This window comes from Zonotrichia leucophrys, chromosome 2 (assembly GCF_028769735.1).
Source record: "Zonotrichia leucophrys gambelii isolate GWCS_2022_RI chromosome 2, RI_Zleu_2.0, whole genome shotgun sequence".
NCBI classification, from domain to species: domain Eukaryota; kingdom Metazoa; phylum Chordata; class Aves; order Passeriformes; family Passerellidae; genus Zonotrichia; species Zonotrichia leucophrys.
In genome coordinates this window covers 95,302,371-95,325,330 of record NC_088171.1, presented here as the reverse complement: position 1 = coordinate 95,325,330, position 22,960 = coordinate 95,302,371, and positions in this window count along the sequence as shown.

Genomic DNA, 22,960 nt, shown 5'->3' with positions numbered 1-22,960 from the left:
CTTATATATCTTTCTGTCTTCCTTGGGTCCCTGATGACTCTTTGAGACAAGATGCATAAAAGAACTCTTTTTGTCTTCAGTGTTTTCAATGAAAACTTCAAAAAGGAAGATTCTTCATAAGGAATAAATGGTACATTACAAAGGACATTTCTAGATTTTAGAACCCCGGAATTTAGGACTTTGAAAAAGCATTATACTTTTAGGAAAATGGAGCTTTATCGACCACATCTTTTTGGTTGTTGTATCACAACCAAACACTGCCTATTCACTAATCGTGGCTTAAGGCTCTTGAAAAAAATTTCTAATCCTTTTCCTTATTGATCTGTTTAGGCTATGAATTACATGCCAATATGCTCTGATTTTCATCACAGTCACAAAGCCTACAAACTCATAAACTGAGAATCTTGGATAAAGCACTTGACTCTGGAAATTGAAGATTTATGTGCATCTTTTTTTAAAAAAGTAACACTGCAAGTAAAAGCCTATAAACTAAAGGGAAAGAAAATTGTATTACCTATTTCTAGTCAAATTCAAGGAATAGACAAGAAAATAAAGGAGGAAAACTAGATTAGATACTTTAAGTCTTTCTTTTTCTGTAAGAACTCTTGGTAGATGAGGATTATTTACATCTGAAAGTATAATTTAATTGTTTGATCTTCACTGTTGTGGTTCCACTAAGAGTTCCTAGTCACATGTGTTGGCCATGAAACATGCGTGTCTGGAGGACACTGGAAAATTGTATGGCAATTCCTAAAAAAAAGTAAAGCAAGGCTTCTTACTTCAGATAGAAGTACAAAAAACCTAAGCTCACTTCACTGGAAATGGAAAAGTCTCTTCCCTTTGGTTGTTTCTTTAGAATTTATAACATTCAGAAGAAGGTTTGAGTTTAATGACAGCAGAAGGGATCGTAACAACCCTACACAGTGATGTCTGCTGCCTCAGATCTGCTGATGCTCCATTTTGAGAGGGATTGATCACCACATAAAAATCAGTCCTGTGAATTATGACTTTGCTTCAAAACTGTTTTGTGGTTATCTAATGCTTCCCACTACATTGCAGCGTTGCAATGACAGACATTTTACCCAGAATGAAAAATAGATTAAAAGTAGCTGGAAATGCAGTTTCTTTGTTTTTTTTCCTGAACAATATCATTTTTTTTCTTCTATTCATAACCTAAGTTGTTCAGCTGATCTTTACAAAGAGCAGGTATAAGTTTTCATAGTGCTTTTGTGTGCATCATGCATCACTTTTTACATAGCTTCAGTGACATACTATAAAATGGGACGAATAACTTCCAAACAATGCTCACAAGTTTACCAGCTTTCCCTGATAACCAGCAAATTTGGCTAGATATCTAGTGGGTTTTTTTTCCAGTGCCATATGTCAACCAACTATGACTCATACCAAATCCACATAGCCCCTAAGAGGATAATATTAACTCTGGCTGAAGCCAAATAACTCAAAGTCTTTGTATGTGAGCAAGAAACAGATTCAACACAAATTTTTGTTAGATTAACATAGCAATGAAGTGGCTGCAGCAGGCAGAGGAATGAGCTGTTGGGCTGGATATGCCTCGTGGTTTCTGAGAACTGAAAAAAATGTCCTTCAGAGCCTATGGGAATCAGTAGGTCATGGCAAAAATCCTACTGAATTAACTGAGCTATTGCTGATTGGATGGATGTTCCCAGATATTTAATTGCTGACTTGCCTGGAATTCATCCTGACAGGTCAGCCTGCAGGCACTGATCCTGAATAACACGGAAGAATTTATGATGGCTACATTGGCTGTGCAGTACGTGTTGTGCACTGCAAGCATAATAAAAAAATTGTGTTACATTGCACAATAACCCTAAAGAACATACACATGAAACCATAGTAACTATTGAGAGTTAACAATTTTTAATCCTTCTCTGTTGTGCCAGTAAAGCAGAAGTAGCCTATTAGCTCAAGACATTCACTTTTTTTCTAGTGTAGCTGCAAAATATTTTAGTGTATCATCACAAAATTCAAATGAAAGTGTATACTAGTTTAAATGACCATATACTGAATATACAAGCTATGCAATAGTTCTTAATGCAATTCTTTACTAGTAAGGAGAAAATGTTAAGACTATTAAAGGAAATCACAATAGATTTTAGCTCTTGTACAGTCCCCTGCTAATTGCATATTAATTAAAATTAATTAAAATACAGTCATCCATCTTTTCAATTAGTAAATAATTTACTAAAGCTGGAGTATTTTCACCAACACAATTCTTTTTGACACCCACAACTTTAACTGCTATTGGTTTCCACAATGAAGCCATGCAGCCAGCAGTCACTTGCCCTTATCCGTGATGCTGTGTGCCTCTGCAAGGCAAAGGGAAAGGTGAGTGTGCAGATAAGTGAAGTGTTTGGTCTCCTGCTGCTGTTCTCCTGCTGGCTCCAGGGTCCTTGGAGGCCACCAGAAAAATGTTAAATTCAATCTCCTCTCACCTCTGAGTATCTCAATAGGCATTGTATAACTACACAGAGATTGAAGCTTATTAGGTGACAGCATTATAAAAAACAATATTGTAATGGGGTTCATTACTAAGGGGCTCACTCAGATTTACTTTTTCACCACAACTTCCATCTGACAGTTATAATAAGTGAAAACTCTACAGTACCAATTACTGAACAGACATCTAATTAGTTTTATACCATACATTTCAATATTTTATTTACAATTGTGGCTGATGTGTAATGTCTATTTTCAAAAGTAGTACCTGGGAATATCCTACCCCTCTATGATTAAACACTTGTAAGAATTGCTTAGCTTTGCTACTAGAGCACAGGAGCAGAGTGTTTAGCAAATGTAAAGTGGTGTTTCACTAAAACATGTTCATCCAGAAAGTTGCAGCAAACAGGTACTGTAACTAGTCAGCCCCACTTCTGTACACTCAAATGGGGGTTAGAAAGAACACAAGACACATATGTGCTGAAGGCATATAATTTCAGGATTATTGTGCCACCATGAAAAGCTAAGGATATATCTTTACAGCATGGCACTGGGGGCGTGTCTGCAATTGCTGAGACTTTTGAAGCAGCATGTTCTGGCTCAGGCCAAGTATCATGCTCCCTCAGCCCACAAATTCTTCATACTGTATAGAAAAAATCTCTGTTTAAAAAATTAATTTACTTCAGTTTAAGAAGTGATCAGCACCCACAGAAACTTGCTCAACAGCTTTGCTCCAGCTTTGCCCAAAAGCCCATGCGGGGAGGACAACCTACAATGTTTCCTAAATCCATGGGCCAGACTACCTGAATGTCTGTGATTCAAATCGCCTGCTACAACCTGTCATGGTTTCATTGCTGACTTTTGCTCTCTTGTTCATACTGCCTTTGACCTCAGTGCCAAACCTCCATTTGCTAAACTCATATTTATACATAAAGCACCCACAGGACAGCACAAGGTCAGTGCCACAGAACTGTGTCAGAGAACCAAATGCAAAGCTCCCCCACACATCTGTGCACTCACCAGGACAGGTAGCCCCACAACAAAATCTGGAAATGTGTGGGACTTGCCCACGCACACATCAGGTTATCATACTCATCTCCATACCTCACTTCTCTGCTTTGCAGGCACCAGCCACAGCAATTACTCACTCTCTCCTGAGCATCTGTTCTCAGTGTGTATTTAGCTGCACAGGTTGCCAAGAATTTTAAACCCAGAGACCTTTTGCTGTGTTTGCACGACAGAAGGTTTGTTATGGAAAGCCAATGCATGCACACCCACCTTTCAGCTTCCCCTGTATCCTTATATTGCAAACTTCTGGACCTGAGAAGTCATGGGAGAGACAGACTACTCTTATGAAAGTAATCTGAAGCTAACACATCCCACACCCACAGTCACCACTGCCAATACCAAACAAATGGTAAATGAAAATAAATGAAAGGGAAGTGTGTTGTAAGCGAAATATTTGCAGATTGTTTACAAACAACAGTTAGGGATTTTCCAGAGATGTCTTCAGGATCATCTTTTCCCTGAAGAAACTAATAAACAAGGTCAGAGAAACGCCCTTCATATATATTTTATATATCAATATTAATATTTTTTATCATCAGAGAGAAAGCTGTTAAACAACCTCTGAATGCAGGTGAATTATCTTTCACCCAAAATCACCCTTACAAAATTTGTCATCACATACCATATTATTAATTGCCATGTTTAATAGGGAAAGAACCTCTTGCTTTTAAATTCTACTAATTTAAAATTAATCGGTAGATCATCAGCTGCAATAGCAAAGGCCACAGCAATGTTGTAAAAAGGGTACTTTCCAAGGCTGCAAGAGAGATTTCCTTCAGAAACATGAAGGGAACTGCACAACAACAGTGCTGTTCTGTACCTTCTCTGGGACATACACAGTGTGGAACAGACATCAGAATCTGTCTTCTGCAAATGTCAGCAACCTCGCTGCTTGCCTTGGTTTCATCTAGGATATCAACTTTTCATATGGTAAAAAAAGGTTTAAAAAAATACTTTATGTGTATGAAAATGAGGTACCAGTATTAAAGGCAACCCATTCTTGCTAAAAAACCCTACATGTATTTTTACTGCTGTTACTTTACACATTTTTCATCTGCACGTACAGACTGTTTTCCCCCTGGGTTTTAGAAGAAACATTCTCCCAAAATCACCATTAGATCATATTGATCAGCAGCTTATAAATGGGCCATTGGTGTGACTGAACTGCTGCAGTATCTGCTGCCATACTGCAAAGAAAGTTTGATGGTATTTTTCTCATCAGTGTCTCTTGTCCTAGTTCACTCTGAGCTCCTGCCAAGGCCTGGGATGACAGTTTCAGGAGAGAATAAATCCCAAAGAAGAAGAATTGCTGGCCTCTTTTTGTACATGATTGATTTGATAGTTTGGAGCATGGAAACATATTCCTTTGTGTATTACTAGCAGAAAATTAATAGCCCCTTTCTTTTGCCATAAGAGCATTATGTGCTTGCCTCATGGATTCTGCTCACTTTCTCAGCTTAATTAGCAGGAATGAGTTTAGAGGAGAATCACTTTGGATCCTAAACCTTAGCTGATGATTAATGGTTTTGGGAAATTTCAGTGCAGTAATGTTTTAGACTCTCCTCCAAAACACACGTGATGTGTTCACCGTCTCCAAAACATCTCTGGTTCCTGAGTAGCATGGCATGCAGTGACATGCAGTGACATGCAGTGACATGCAGTGACATGCTACTCATCTATTGGAGCTGCTGGTTTTTACAGTTGTGTATGCCTTGCCTTGTAGTACTCTGACACAGGTAAATAAACGTACACTGAACACATTTAACAGCTTTCTTATTGTATGTATCTAAAGCTTTTGTGGTCTGTTCATGTTCCCTGACACGGGAGTTAATCAATGTGCCAAGCAAAGCTGCTTGGACATCTTGCTGCTGAAATGTAAAGCTGTAAAGTTCTTAGGAGTTGATCCAACTTCCCTGGTTTAAAGAGCCTTAAGTCAAAATGTCTATAGGAGAACAATTCTTGCCTTAAAGAGACTGAAATCATGCAGCATTACCTAGATGCAGTTACAGAAAGGTAACTACAAAATATCAGAACAGATATTTTGGGTACCATTCAGTAAAAAAAGTTAATTTGGCCAAAATCTACTTAAATTATTTTTATTTTTTTTTAATGAGGGTTTATATATACTTGAAGATGTAAGTTTGAACAGATAGGTTTTAAGCAAGTGTGAGAATGAGGCTTGGTACCTTCCCTATCTCAGATGAGTTTTGGATCTGCTGAGTTTACAGCAGGTCAAACAGTTCTTACACAGCCAGCCCTGCAAAGCCTGCCAGAGAGCTGTCAAATAAGGGGTGTTTTGTTGGGATTTTTTTCAGTTTTTTTAATCTTCATTAATTGAGTTCCCACAGGAGAACAGGTTTCCATTTTTCAGCACCAGCAATTGTATTCTACTTTTTATTAAGCAATTTAAACTACACTGAAAACTGTGAAGTGGCTTCAGTATTTCTGACTGGCTTCCTGATTACAAATAGCATCGATTCTTGTCCCAAGTGCATCTGCAGTAGAAAAATAATTTGTTGTGAGCACCTTAGTTCATGAGTCTTGCCTACAGTAGGGAATTTTTAAGACAAAAATCCCCAGTCACTTCAAGTAAAACTGAGAAGATACATATTTAATGTGCTGTTGAAAAAAAGTGAGGTGCACCTAAGTGTTGTATTGGCAATATATCCAAAATTAACATTTAGAGATGTGATCTCATTAGAGGGAAGGTAAAAGATCTAATTATAGGTGGGTTATTTTACATCAGTATTGTGACGCTAACAACTCTAAAACAAAGAAATAATTTATTTTAATTTCTAAAATATGCATAATTGATTTCAAATATAGCCTAGATGCAAATTTACTGGCACAGAAGACACCATTCTTGTTGTCATGGGCAAAAGAAGAATTGCTCTTTAAATATAATTAAAATCCTCAGAGAAACTTGTTCAAATATTTAGTGACTTGCAGGTCTTGCTAAAGTGATGCTGATTATTTTTCAGACTCTGCAGCCTTCCAGCTTTGGGAGACATTTTTGCTGTGAGTGTTACATGTTCACATAGATATCGCATGACCACTGAGACTGAAATTTAAAATTAACAGGATGGTGGGGGTTTCTTCCAATTGTGATGACCACAGTGCACAGGATATGCAGAGTATCTGGCAACTGTAATGTCCTTCCTTCCTCCATCTTTTTAAATATTTGTTAACACTGTCTTTCTGCACATGCTGAATATTCTGTGAAGAAAACCACATTAAATAATAAGGGTAAAATGTGTGGGGAGGAAGACAGGGGCAGAGGGAGAGGCAGATGACGTAGGGAGCAAGCTGGAGGGAAGAAATGAGATGATTTCTAATGGCTGCAGGTAGACAGCTGGTCCCTGGCCTGAGCTGGTGCCATCTCTCTCAGCAGGACATGGAGAAATTGCTGGTGGTGACAGATGACAGTGGAGAAACTCAGTTTCACAGGGGACTGAGGGGAAGGTGTGTGAACAAGGGGAAGACAGGACAGCTGAAGGTTGTGCTGGGACTTTTGGGCACTCTGTACCTCCCAGGACCTGGGGATCCACTTTGGTAACGCCCTCCAAGGCTGAGGATATCACCAATGGCAAAGTTGAGGTGGGATGCAGAAAACTGGGAGCAGTGAGGAAAAAGTGATTTGGGGCAGGCTGTTTATCTGAGTGGAGATGGGGGGAGGCAGGGAAAGGGACAAAAGAGGGAAGTTAAAAAGGTGATCAGCAAAACAAAAACGAAAGGATAAGAAGGTAAGGAATAGAAACTATGTTACCTGGAGGCAGTTGCAGAGCAGCCTGCGCTTGGCTGCAAGCTCACAGCACCATGCAGGAGGTCTCAGCCCAACCTCCTGCCCACAGCCCTGATGTCACATTAGCTGCTGCTGGCTTTGTCCAGTTGAATCTTGAAAAACTGGGGATCATCAAAACCAGGATGCCTAAACTATTATCAGTCATCTCACACACACCAAATTTCATCTGTGCATCCACAGCCCGGATGGCTGGAGGCAGTGGGGTGCTTCCCTCCTCCAAGAAGCTGGACACAAGGGCATGAACCTCCCTTGCCAAAGCTGCACATTATGGCAATGCAACCCTCCAAAACTGTGTCCCCAATGACTATTTGAAAGCATCTTATCCTTTCTGCCTCTCCTTGTCCCCATATCTTAGGTCATCTGATGTCTCAGGATCTCTAGCTGGCCAGAGTGACCCTGAGATATGTTAGAGAGTCTCTTTTCCCAGCCTGGCAGTCAAAGAAGGAGTCAGAGCTCTTCACTTCTCAGTCTCAAGGTTGTTTATTGTATCTTATCTATAAAATTATTTTTCCTGACCTGCCAAGCTACCAAACTAAATTAATTCAATTTTGGTTTGAATTCACAGTCGGAGGCACTCTGCCTCCCCTGGGGGGTGTTATCTTTTATACTAAAAACTATGTGTACATTATTTACCATTACTTTCCAATACCTATCACCTATGTTAGACAGTGAGCTTCTACTCTAAACCAATCTAAAAGTGCCAACATCACAGCAGAAGATGGAGGCCAAGAAAAAGAAGGAGAAAAGCTGGACACACCCAGGTTGCTCCATCTTGCCCCTTGAACCCCCATTCTAAAAACCCAAAAAAATCTATTTTTCCACCCCGTGACAAACTAATTATTATTCTACTTAGATTGTCATGGCTTGCAGATCTTCATATGAGGTTGGTGATTGTTTTTTCCAGGGTCTAAAGCAAAGGCACATGGGTCTTGGGCCATGTGCCAAGATCTCTGTGTCCCTTGGAAGGGTCTTGAGTCCTCCAGGGCAGCCAAAGGAATTTTCTGGGTTCCAACACTGATGGACACAGACACAGGGCAGGGGTTGTCAGAGGTAAGGGACCATAAAAGTCAGGATCAACCAAAAACTTGACAAAGTTCACCTCACTTTAGCACTTTGCATCAAACCTTTCCTGCAAAACTAAGGGTAACATATAAGAAAGTGGTTTTAACCAGGATATGAGCCATTTATGAAAACCAGGCTGTCTATCCAATGTTTCAAATTTAATAAATTGTGACCAATTCAGATCTTAACTCATTAAGAATTTTGGTACAGAATCATGTAATCACCCAGTCCTCTGCATTTGTCAGATTAACCAGGACTAGAGAGGCCCCATTTCCTTACACTTAATTTTGATTGACTGTTTGTATGAAAAACTCTGTGATCCCAATGCCATCACCTCATCCTCAGCAGCAAACTTTGTGATTCAACCCCAGGAAATATAATTTGTGCAGCTGTAAAGCAGTAAAAGAACTAAAGAGGTCAGAGAGTCTAGGTCCTGCATCAAGGCCAGGGAAAATTACATGTGAAAATAAATTGCCCAACCTGAAGACCTTTGGCTGTTTTAGCTCCACAACCACCCAAGCTCTTCCACTGCTTCATATCCTTGGGATGTCACTGCAGCACAGTTGGACCTGCAGTCCCCAAATGTCCTCTGATCTTCCCTTGTGCAGTGACACGCAGTGACTCCTGCCCAACTGTACCACCTTTCTTTTATTATTGTGATAAAAGGCATTCTTATCTCAAATTTCCCAACATTTTTTAATTCTAACCTTGTTCTCTGCTCACATCTTCTTGTGGCCAAGAAAATCACCTTGAGCTGGGTGTAAATTAGCTGCTCTCTAATCTGGTGTGAGCAGCACCAGTGAAAGTGTGGCTGGGTTTCCTCCATGCCAGCCTCCCACAGGCACTCTGTGTCCACACAGACTCTACCAGTGCTCTGATGCCCTTCAGGGCATTCTTTAATGAATTTTCCTTTGTAGCTATCTAGTTGTTTTTACAGATAGTGTCAAACTTTCTATTTCCAAAACCTTTTTTCCCACTGCCAAATTCATTTGACAATAGCCAATAATTTAGTAAGTATTCAGGGGGAATAATACAGAATTCTGATGCCAAAAGTGTCAGTTCTTTAGAAAATAATAAAAGGTTGGTTAAGGCATTTTGTGCCTAGGTATGGTACTCAATTTAAGAGGTAGCCATTTTCTATCCAGAATATCAAACTAAATGTAGAGGTGTATTTAGTGCAAAACTTTGTTTCTGATTTTAAAGAGTTACTTTGAAGGTAGATTTTTTGATGGTTGATGTGTGAGTTTGTTTTGTTTTAGGGCTGTTTTTTTGGTTTTGGTTGGTTTTGTTTTGTTTTGTTTGGGTGGTTTTGGGGTTTTTATTTTTTTGCTTGATTGTTTGGTTTGGCTTGTTTGATTGCTGGGATTTCTTTTTTTTTCATGGTAGAGAATGCTGGTGTTTTCACTTTGACTTCATGGAGTTCCAGACAGAAATAAGCTTCTGATTCTCTTTTCTTCCCCTCCCAAAGTGTCGGTTCCAAAGAATGAAGAAACAACTACTTGTACTGTGGCAGCACTTTAGATATGTAGAATAATCTGTAGTTTACATATTTCATCACTAGAGGGAAATCATTACAGCGCTCTTCTCAGCAATGCTGGTAGGCACACTGTTCTCTAGAGTTGCAAAACAAGTTTCAGCTGGGATGCAAAAGTCAGCACCTGCCCCAGGCCCTGCTCCAGCCTCACATCCCTGAGGGTGATCTACATTCCTATGACAAAGACAGAAATGAGAGAGAAATGCTAACAAGGGAGCAAACCTGATTTATAGTACATTTTACCTTTGACTTCATTTGGTGCAAGTCAAAGTGAGTCAATGAGAGAATTTCTAGTGCAAATGTTTAATTTCAAGATAATTTTGACTTCTGTCTCCAGAAACACCATTTACACTGTTTTTACACTGACTTTCTGAGGTGAAGCAGTACAGAAATAAGTATTGCATATGTATCTAGTATTAATTAAGTATTCAGTCAAATACTCATTTTTAATGGGAGAGTTGCCACAAATCAATTCTTACCTTTTTTTATCCTTTTTTAATAGTTCTGTGTTCCCTAACCTTCAAATATTTAATCAAATTATCAAGATATTTCAAATCCCAATCTTGATGCTATGAATGAAAGAAATAATAAAGAGGTTTCTGAGTGATTTCTTGATAGACAAACCCTTACTTTTCCATACATGCTTTCAGGGTTTTTGTTTTGCTTTGCTTTCTTCTCTGCTGCAGTACTACACACCAATAACTACTTTGCTGCTCTGGCAGCCTACTCACAGATGCTGAAAGATGGAATAAATCTTTGAATTGACACAGGGTTACATTTACTTATACTGGGATCACCCTACGTTCTGATCAAGCTTCTATATAATTTCCCAATTATATTGTTCCTTTAACCCACTGCACAGTCATTTTCATCTCCTTACACAACTTTCTTTGAATGCAGTTGAGCATTAGATTGCAAAATTTTCAGGCTTCACAGATGACTGCCTGAACCTAAGCCTCATTAAACCCTCAGAGATCAGACTGAAGAAACACTTGCTGTAATTCTAGTTTCTAACAGCTGTCAAAATCTATCCAACTTCTAAAGTTTCTTATTCTGTTCAAAAAAACTGGAGTTTTGGAACAGGAAAACAAAAACTGGAGCTCTGTGTTTGCATGTTGAAAAACCAGCATGCAGTAATACATCATGTGTCCTAGGGGGCTTTTTCTCCTAATGGTGTTTCATCTCCTATGAACAAATACTTCAGCACACATTTTACGGCCATTTAAAAATGGCTTAGATGGGTTTTAGTTTGTATTCCTAGATAACAGCAACTAGCAGAGAGAAGAACAAGATGAAGGAGAACAGGAATAGAGGGAGAAAAATAAAAAACTAGGGAGATTGTACTCAGGTAACCAGTTAATCAAGTCACACTGGTGGAGACACCAACAACCTGCCTCCATACTGTGAGGCCACCATCTCTGTGTTGTTGCTGCAGGTCACTTTTTGCTGTGCAGGCAGCCAGGACTTCTAAATCTACCTGTTTTGGAGTGAGAAATACCAAAAAACAAAACAAAACAAAAGAATTCACGACTGTTTCTAGCTTTTTCCTCCAAAAAATAAGTATCTTGGGAAAAAGGTTTCTTGCAGAAATCTTAGAATAGTGGCCTTTATTCACTTGAGTTGGCTGCTCTGTATCTGATTTAATTGCTTTCAATGCTTTAGAATTGAATTCAGAATTTAAAATTTAAAGAATAGCAAGATAAATATTTTTCTCTACTCACTGATCTAGCCAAAGTGCCCTATGACAAATTTCACAGTGATGCTCTAGGTATGAAACTTATATCCTTACCCTGGAGCCAAGGGTAAGCTCTTTCAGTATTGTTTGCGTACACATGTATACATGTGCACAAACTCATAGAGAAACCTCAGTGAGAAGGATCCTCCTGATCTCATCTGGTCTGATCCCTGCTCAAAGCAGGGCCAGCCTTGAAGTTAGAGTCAATGTTAAAATTAGATCGGATCGCTCAGGGTCACGTCTAGTCAAGTTCTGATTATCTCCAAGGATGGAGATATATGCTCTTTCCATAACAAACAAGTGGCTTAGATCTAGAGCAAAGACAGCTCAAGGACTTAACCTTTTGGGGTTTATCTGCAAAATAAATTAAGGACACTAGTGGAAGGGATCATGCAAAAGCATAAACACTTCATTCCATTCACTAGACCCAGACCTGGGCTTCAATTATGACCTACTGCTCTGATGATTAATTTTGCTTTTTCAATTCCAGTGCTTTACTCTCCACCTAGTATCACAAAAATCATCGTTATTTTTCCCCTTAGGAGAAAAAATTAATTACATTACAGTCAATTTAAGGGTTAAACTTAAAATTGTATCAAGATGTTTCCTTTTAGGTTCTCTTTCACCCACAAACATTAAAACACTTCTTTTACTGATTAATAGATCCTGGTAATCAAACAGTCCAAAGTTTTATTGGCAGGACTGAACTCTTTTGCACTTTTTCAATGATGAACCTTTTCAGAGAGCAATAAAAATAATTAGTTAGGCTTTTTAATAAATTACCTGGGGAAAAAAGTCTTTTTCACCACCTCAGAGTTATCAGTAAGCAAAAAAATAAAATCAGTTGGTGAAAATATATGTTTGCTTAAAGGTAAGTTTCAAAATGTGGCATTTGATCAGCTCCACATTTATTTTGGAAAGCGATGCAAAATGTTGATACTTTACATTGAAAAATATAATTACTTAAAAATATAATTGTTTTGAGAAAAAACTAGCAGAGACAATGTTTTAAACACAGAAAATATTGAATAGCCATGTTAATTTTTTCAGATAGGTAGGATCCAAGTAAAATATAGGATGAGACTGGAAAACAAAGGCTGCTGTAACTTATGTCAAAGTAATTTCAGATGTGCTTTATCCTGCTAAAGGTCTTTCTGTTCACCAGTGGAGATTGCTGAGCCCATGGAGACATTGTCCTGTCTCCGTTCTTCATCCATCACAGTCATGACCACTGCAAAATTCTCACCTATGAAGATGAGCATGTACTAATGTGCTGATTTGTAAACTGGGCTATATACCAACTTGGCACAAAGCTGATGCCTCCAGCAGAATGGGACTAAATCCACCAGTCCCTGTCTTCAGAGCTATTAGGATCAGCAGCATGCTTTAGAGCATTTTTTCCCAAAATGAGGGATTTCCTCAGATTTCTCCTCCCTTTACCTGCCTCTCATCTCTTAGAAGAAAAGTTCAGCCAAGTTTATACCAAGTTCAGCCAAGTTTATACCAAGGCTATTCTAGATCATGCCCTCAGGGACTTTACACAGAAGAATATCTATTTTATGGTTCCTATTAGCAAGGTGTCAATCTGGTCAGCCTGGAAACACATATAGATGCTACAGCAGCCATTCAGAAAACTGAAGTCAGATGGGAAAAGTTTTTTGTGGATACTTAGAGGCAGCACTTAGGTATGGGTTTCAGGACCTTTAGTTTTGGAAATTGGGCAATACTTTTGTCTGGCTTCTGACACCCTCAGCAACAGCACATCAGCAGCAGGAAATAAAACAGGATCAAGGCCCAGGCCCCCACTGCATAGACCTAATCCAGGCAGTTCTGTCCATCTCAGGGGTGTTGGTGGCACTACACCCACAGCAGCAGCCAGACTACCTGCAGAGAATGAACACGTCCAAGAAGGCCACTGCCCACTGACACAGCACCCCATGGAGTGCTCACTCCATGCTCACTCCATGGAGCAGTGGTCAAGTGAGACAGCTTCCTGATGAGATGACCACAAACCAGGGAAGTCACTCCTGTAACCCCAGCTTCTCTCTGCTAGGCTGGGCCTCTTGTAGACTGGAATTACAATCAGCTCCTCCCGTCCTGCCTTCCGGGCAGAATATCAGCATATCAACACATCACTACACTGAAAAGTCTGATCCTAAATCTGTTCTTTAACAAGGCCTCATTTCTTTTTTACCTGAATAAAGCAGCCCTTCATCTGAACCTATCCCTAGCCTTACCTCAGTCTGTGCCATCCTGTCCTCAAGCTGTTTGCATTCCATTTTCCTCTTGGGACATCAGAATTCAGCTATGACCCACCAAAGCATTTGTCCTGTGCTCAGTCTCTAGCTTCCTAAAGCTAAAACCACAAATCCAGCATCAGTCATAATCTTACCAAAATATCCGCCACTTAGAAATTGGGTTGATCAAGACATTAAATGGGATAAAGTTAAGAATACAAGTTCCTGCAACAATAGCTAAGATTGTTATGAAATTAATGAATTTTTCCCTCTTGCCCAACCATATTAAAATTTTCTGTCTGCAAAAACTTGGTCATCAAACCCAGATAGGATCCGATGCTTCTTTACAAAGTTGACATGGCAAGGGGATGCCGGCATGTGACCCATGCTGAACTTAGGCCAAAACAGAGAGAAAACAGTATTATCTGGTATTGCCAGAGAAAAATTCATCTTGCTACCTCAGAGAGGCCAGCATTTTCCAAAGCAGCTCCAGCCCTCTCTGCCTCTCTTTGAGGACACCATGATTTGCGGCTCCTGACACAGGAGAGCCAAAAGGGTTGGGGCTTTAAGGATGGGCCCGAGGCTACAGTGAAGGTCTGGCTTCAGGCAGGGCCTCCACCACAATGGAGAGCACTGCCCCAGGGCCAGGGACAGCACAAGGGATGAGGTTACAGAGCTAGAATTCACAGATGTTGAGAAGGCACCAGGAGCTGCCCAGCAGGCTGGCACCTACAGGGGTCTCTGGCAAGCCTGGACTCACTCTCTTGTGAGGGATCCCACACCAACCATCCATGGGGAATGGTTTGCTGGGTCAGGGGCTCATCCCAAGAGTATGGGGGAGCTCCAGGGAGAACCTGAGAACACGTGCATGTGGCTCCATGGGCTTAAGCTGGCTATCAGACCCTGCAAAGCCCAGTGCAGGAAGTGACTGAGCAGGCCAGGGTTCACTGGGCTGAACTGTGGCCTGCTCCCTGTGACTAATATCAAAACATTTCAGCACTTAAGGCTACTCAGGATGCCTAGAGCAGGATTAGGTTTGGGGTATTTTTTCAGGACAGCATGAGTACCCAGGTTTAAAGAAATGGGTTGTCCAGCACACCCTGCAGGCTGCAGCCCTTTAAAGCCAGCACAGCTCCTGCAGGTAACAGGACACAAGGCTTTCCTTTGGCTTTGTAGAGCTTTGAGATGGAAGTTTTGCTTTGCCTGAATTTGCCTAGACCTGCACAAGACTTTCCTTTTACTTGGTTTGATTTGTTGCTTTTACAGCCATTTTTCTAATGACCAAGTAGCTACACTGAACCTAGATTGCTTGCCTTCCAAAGGTATAACCATGGCTTTTACACGGAGAGTAGCAACATGCAGCTCTTGTGTGGAGAGTGAAACTTTTACAATCTTTGCAGAATGATGCAATGCAGGCCTGGTATGAGAGGAAAGGCTGCAAAGGTGGGATCCTAAGAGGTGCTATAGAGAAGCACAGGCACAGGATGTTGGAGACAGGCTGATGCTGAGCACTGCAGGGCTATAACCAGCACACCAGTGGTGGGCAACACAAGTTCTGACCTGGAAGCTGAACAACACCCATCCTAGTAGCAATGAAAATTATATTTAAAAAAAAAAAAGGAGGAGGGAAGAAAAGAGCAAGTGTCTAACATAGCTAAAATGTACCATATATAGAAAACACAGATATAACATCAAACTTCAGACCAATGAAGGAAGAAGAAAGCACAAAAGGTGCTGGGAAATATGAGTACGACCTAAAGTAGAACCTAGGTCATACTCATATTTCCCAGCACCTTTTGTGGAAGGAGGAAGACACCACCACCACCCTCACCATACTTATCCCATTGAAGAATTCTGAATGCCGTAGCCTGGCCATACCCACTTCCCCTAGCCGAAGCCATTGGCCCAGAGGAACAGTGGAAGAGTGAGTGGGACACCAGAGGAATGGGGAAGAGTCTACACCATGTGTACATAATAGTTTTGTCTGTACCATTATTACTGAGGCTTTCCATAAATAACTTTGAAAAACAAACAAGTTAATGTGCAGAATAACAACTTTTCTATTAGTCTGATAAGACTTCAGTTACATTAATGCTAAATTATTTTCTTGGTTAAAGCTGGAGTCAGAGTTTGGTTTAAGGTTGGATTCATAGCTCAGGTTTGAAGAGCTTTTCCAGAAGAGCTTGGGTTGCAAAAGGACTGTTAGGTGTGGCTGAGCTAAACCCATGTCATTAACTGTAATCCCTCCACATCTGTAGCTATGTTTTTGTATCCCCAACTCCAACAAAAGCATTGATCCCTGTTCAGTGATCCTGTGCAGAGGCAAAACTCAGAGACCCTTGCAGGCATCAGCTGACAACTTAACCTACCACCACCTTTTTCGACTTATCAGTTGCCTTGGTGTATCCCAAATTCCAGCTGTGGCCAGGTTGTGGGTAAGGATGATGGCTCAGGCTTGCAAACACCTGTGTGTAGCAGTAGGCTGGAGCTGAGTCCAACTGGTACCACCAGCACTCCCACAGCTTCCCAGCAGATCTGCTGCTTCTGCCTAAATCTGGAGGCTTGGAGGCTTAGTAAAGGCTGCTGGGCCAACAGTAAGGGAAATGGAGAGAGGCTTCCCATGGAGACCCCAAAACAGCTCACTGTCCCCAAAGCATCTCAGTTTTCCCTTGGGTTTCCTGCTCTCTGGTGTCTCTGAACTTGGCTTAGATCTGAAGGAATACATAACTGAACATTTTTCTTTCCGATTTGGATACTGGAGCTTGACAATGGCTCTTGGGCAACAGAAATAGTTAATTAAGCTGTGAACTTCTGAATGGGGTTGTCATGCAACAGGGTCAATTTAACTCTTTTGCCTTGGACTCTGTCCCGAGGCTGTTGCCTTCACATAGTCCAGAAGGACACAAAGTTCAAGTAAACAAAAGATTATTGGTCTGCTTGGGCAACTGGGAAGGACAGGAAAGATAAATTAAACTGCCTGGATAACCATAAAAAGATTGATTGTTGCTACTAGTGCAGGGATAGAGAAAGGATAAGAGGCTTATCCAAGTTTTGTAGTGACAAAACATAGAAAAGACAACAAGAACAAAGTCTTTTCCACTTGTACTTATAGGAAAATTATTCAACACATAGACACTGAGTTAAAAAAATTACTGAACATGTAGGAGAGAAAAGTTTCTTATAATTTCTTCTCTTTTTTAAAAAAAGAAATCAAAACCAAATGTAAAGACTATGCTTACTTAAAAAAAGATCAATCTCCTTATATTCTTTTTTGTTTATACTCTACAGGTTCAAAAATAATTTCCTAAGATAAAAACATTATTTTGACCCATCATTACACTGAAAAAAATAGATCTTAAGGGATTTTTCCACTTTTTTTTAATCATTAAATGTTTTAGTAAATAGTAATTTTTTACAGAAGACAACACTACTGTGATTCAGGATGTTAGTTTCATTATATCTCTGCTGTTAATCCCACAGCCTGACATAACTATATTCCTCATCCCCACAGAAAACCTTTCTGACTGTTAATCAGCCTAACAAGACTCCTGCAAGGATCCCGGCATATGGTCCCTTAGCACAACTCGGGGATGCCCTGCTTCTGAGGTCACTGAATTTCTCCTCATTAACATCGACTTGCGTGACACGGCTGATCCTGGCTCATCTTCAAAAGAACCCCTCAGAGCCCTCAGGGTACTGTTTGCTCTGAGAGCTGAGCAGCCTTCAGAGGTGCCTGTGGAAGGAGTGTTGCAAATAGAGCCACACTAGCAGAAAAGAAAGAGTTACAGACACACAGGAGAAAGCCCTGAGACATCACCCTTGTGACCCAACCCACTACAGCCAGATGTGTTTAAAAACCTTCAGCTGTAGCTTTTAAACCCTTGGCCACAGAGGAGTCAGTGAATGCCCTCAGCCAATACACCAGGGCTGGCAAGCATTTTGAAAACACACAATACATGATATGAGTCTTCTGTGGTGGGTGTGCAGCGCTTTTTCCTCCTCAGAACCACGACTACTTAAAAACAACAAAATCCTCTAGGAATGTAAGCATCTTCCAAAACCTCCCCTGGACACAGACCAAGCCCCTCTGTGGCTCAGAGCCCTGTTATTTCAGCAAGGTCAGAGGGAATTAGCTGAACTTATGGTCAGGAAGCATTTGGACCAAGATTTGTTAATAGCAGTTTCTTTCTGCCTCTGCCTAACTTAACATTAAAAGCACAGCAAAACTGGGGAAGTGGACTGAGTGGGGTGTTTATAGAGATCCCCCAGCTTCCCCTGCACATGGCATGCTCTCTATCACCCTGCTGGGGACAGAAAATCTTTGAAAGAAGAAAACACTGCAGCAGAACTCACAAAAGCCATGTAATCCCATATGGTATAGATGTGAAGGAAAAAAATTAATGAATCAGCTCAACCTCTTAGAAAACCTTTTGTTCCTTACTGCTCACATTGTCTGGCAACAAACCAGCTCTATGTTTGGGCTGAGTTCTTTGTCTTGACTGTATTTTGGCACAGCTACAAAACCCAGACACAGGTTTTGCTCCACGGGAGAAGGCGTTAAAGACTCAAAAGAATGTGGGAGAGAGCTAATCATTCTTAAGTAAAAGTGTGACCAGAAGTTTTCAAAAAGAAAAGAACTGTTCAGTTCTCAGTACCCAGAGATGAGCAGCTAAGTCTGAGAATTGGATTTATAATGAGAGCATTTTTCAGTTATTAACATATAGGCAACTAGATAAACAATTGTCCAAATTTCAGCATCACAGAACAATAATCTAGCTAGGCTTTGGCATTAACCTTAGGACTGACTTTAGCTCAGTGAATCTGTTTATTTGCTCAAGCGTTTCTAATAAATACTGTCTCTCTTTCATGCCTGTGCCTCCAAAAAGTGGAGCTACATTGGCACTAGGTTTCAAGAACGTTGGAGTATTAATGGAAGGAGGGGGTGAAGGTGTTCCTGTTTTACCAGCACAAGGCATCTCGTGAATGCAGCTTCACTGCTACAAAATATCTTTAAACTGAGCCAGTGGTGCCCATTTCAGAGGGACCAGCCTGCTCAATGCAACACAGCACTGCCAAAATGCTCAGCACGAGGATGTGCTCTGATGTCTGAGGAGGCTGCAGCAGCCCCAGCACAGTGGCTTGGCTCAGTACAGGAGCAATGTGGAAGGTAGGAATCAGACAGGAAGACTGTCACTGCCCAAAGGTAACTTCATAGATCCTCTGCAACTGAAAATCAGCACCAGTGAGGACACTCAGAAAGTGGCATAAGAAAAGCAACTCCTATTTATTGAGAAGAGTTTCTAAGATTTTTAAAATCCACTATCTTTGATGCCCATTGCCTGGAGCAAAACTTACTTTCATTTTACCAATTAAAAACTGTTAAAATTGCACTTACCTTCCTTATTTTTTTTCTACTACCAGCAATTTAAAGAGCCCTGGTGAGTCCCATGAACTTTTCTATTCTGCTATCATAATTCTTATTGCTGAACTGCCTGCTGACATGTTAACTCATAATATAATTAAAAACTAGAGGACCTTTTGGATGCAAACCTCAGTATTTGAAGTGTTGGCAAACCTTCCTTTAGTCCTTAGAGTGGAAATCAAATCAAGTTCTCACCTTGCAAAGTCACAGAATGTACCCCATGAAATTTTTATTACTAGGGCAGGGATATAAAATGCATATACTCTGACTTGGACACATTAAATTGTAATAAGAAGGCTCACACTATTTCATTAAATGGAGGAACTGGGAGGTGGATGATAACCAGGGTCTATGGTGTGTGTATATATATATATGTATCCACTAAGGTCTGAGCCACCTAAACAAAAGCCACCAAAACTTGGTTTGATACTATTTTCTGTTTATGCTGCTTATAGTGCAACACATTGACAAAGACAGGCTAATTTTGTTGTACACATAGGAGACAAAATTTGTCATATCCTGAGCAGCTGCGTGTGGCCTACACATCCTACAAGGATTTGTGGCCTACACATGACTGATTTATGCAACAAGATGCTAAAAGTACACATACCTAAGCAAATGTGTTTCTGGAAGAAGACTGTTCTTTTTCAGGGCATTTTGATGGCACTTTGTTGCATAGATGGGGTTGATCCCTTTAAGATGAACACTGTTACCTGTATTTAAAGTTTCTTCAAAGTTTTAAATTAAAAATAGCCAAAGTATATTTATGATATACTTTGGATATATTTTTGTGGAAATCCTGTTTCCTTCATGATATTCCTAGTCACTGATCTCCAGAGTTAATATCTGAGCCAGGATATGACCAATGAATAATAGAAATCATGATATTTGTATGACATTTTCAAAATCTGTAAGTCCTTTTTCATTGTGTTAATAAAACAAGTATTAAAGTAAATTTAGCCTTCATGTTCTAATAGCATTATACTAGTGGATTCAAAATGAGAGTATTAAGGGAAGTTTTCCCAGAAGACATTTCCCAGAATTACCAGAGTGCTGTGTGCCAGAAGAAATAGGATGCTGACACACAGTCCCTTGGCTTGCTTTCCAATAACACAGCACAGCTCGCAGCTGCAGTGCCTCACAGCGCTCACACGCCGGGGCTCAGTCCCTGCTTAGCTCCAAGACAAAGCTTGTGGTCTTAATTCATTCCATACTTCCGATTTTTAACTGTGCTGGTAGTTTACTTAGTAAACAAAAGACAATCTAACAGACGTACAGATTTGTATTTATGAGGGAATTTACACTCCTCTGTTTGCTTGCAAGCTGCATTGCTGACACCCTTTTCAACAGCGTTACTGGAACTCCTGAGCATTCCAAACAAAATCAGAATCTGTTTGCCCAGGGTTTTCTTTCACACACAAGAGTGAAGTCCCTGCAACAATGGATTTAAAACATATGGATTTTAAAGCACAAAAGGAACGTAGTTTGGTGACTTATTTTTTTAACTCTATGCTGTTTTGTTATTATTTTTTTTAATTGCGTAACAGCAGTTGGAAGTAGGAAGGCCATCTATTTTTAAGGGATTCATAATGAGCTTATGATGACTTCAAGAACAAACTGAAAGGTTCCCACATGAAAGTGTGTGACAAATCTGGAGCTGCATTCTCATGCTTCTTGCAAGCCAGAAGCGAGGCCCATCAGAAACCAGTGAGGTTACACCTACAGGAATGATGCAGACATATCCAAACTCCCTCTAAACTAGGCCAGAGTCTGCCCAGGCTGTAAAACTTTGTCCAAGAACCAGGATAAATATGCAATCAGTCCATCCGTCCCAGTAGAAACAACAATGCTGGATTCATAGCAGAGAGGAGAGGGTAAAAATCTCTGCACTTAGCAGTTTGGGCACAGAGCTTGGAAAGCAGATTGCAGACAACAATCCTTGTTTCACAAGCTGTTTTTCTTTTCTTCAGCCACCCTTTCTGCTCTTCCTCACCTGCTGACATTTATTTGAAGACACCAATTTACTAAATGAAAAAGCATAATTTGTTTTGAAGAGTCTGATCCTGTAGATGTGTGTTATATGTGATCTGAGACACAATCCCAGATCAAGACTCTCCTGGGACCTTGGGGCAGGATAATCTTGTCTGCCCAGGATGGCACATCCAATAGATGCTGAGCTTCTCCAGCCTGTGATTGTCCGGCCTTCAGCTAAGGTGCAATAAATTATCTTGCATGCAACCAAGACTAAGAGCAGCCCACCACCAGGAGCTGCCTGAGAGCAGCCAGTCAGCTCCAAGTCTGCACACCTCAGCTTGTACTCTGTTAACTTGTTCATCCATATCCTCATGCCTGAAGACACGTAAATATATGATAACCTGCATTGTCAAATGTCTTTGTGACTTCCACAGGGTCAAAAAGTAGTTCTACAGAATCACCTAAAAATAAAACAAGGTTTTCTCATTCTGACCCTGGAAGCCGTGACTGCTCAAATACAAATTTCTCTTGAGTGTTTTTAAATTGCTTGTCCTCCTCAGACTGATACAGAGAATGTTATCAACTGCAGCACTACTCTGAAAATGGATCCAAATAAATACAAGCTGTGAATCCACCTGTTTACAAATGAAAGGATTTTTTTTTTTTTGTTTTCAGGGACCGGCCCGCCTTAGAACCCTGCTTCTAAGGCTTTTAAAGCAGCAGGTTAAACTCTTCTTTCATGTCTACCCTCAAGCACCTACTGCCTTTTATGGATATCTCCGCAAGCCACGTTAAGATGAGTGATACTAAAAACATCAACTGCCTTCAGAAACCAGTGACAGAATGATGTTTCCTTTTTGAAAAAAGTCACTTAGGAAAGCACACACCTTTTCCTCTCTATTCGTGCCCTCCTAAACCTTGAGGCAGTTTCCAGAACACATTTCCCACTGCTGAGAGGTAAAACACCTATTAGTTTCAAACTGTTTTTATCCAAGACCTAAACAGGTAGGAACACAGAGACACAGTGGTGCTCTCACCCTGCCATAGGATCAATCAGGTTTGTCCACACACCAGGGTCTGTGGAAAAGGACAAAATTTCTGTGGTAGTTGTGCTACTGAGCACAGTTCCTGGACTCTGGAGGTCTGCAGGAGCTCTCTGGTGTTCTGTCCAGAAACACCAAAAAACCTTCCCTGAGGCTTTCCTGTGCATAAATCTTCTAGCCTGACAGTGCTACTTTGAGTGAGCACAACTAAGCACAGCCATGGGCAGTACTTAGGCTGTGTCTGCCTAAATGCAGCAAACTGTTTAAGCACAGGCACAGGAATTATACTACACAGGATAAAAGTAAAAATCCCTTACACTCCCTTACTGCCTTACACATGATACTGTAGTGCAATTGTGCTTATTCTGAGCTTTGTTTTAGCAGAACCAATACATACCATTGCATGTTCCCACTTTTAGAAAGTCATACTTTACGTCCCCACTTTTAAAAAATTTGCAAAGAAAACGTCAAGGATTGCTTTACGCACACTCCTACATGTAAGAAGATTAAGAACAAGTCTAACTAGTTTTCAGAAAGAATAGAAAATCCAGCATTAATCATCTACCAAGACCCAATGTTCCAACGTTTTCTCATTAATTCATGTG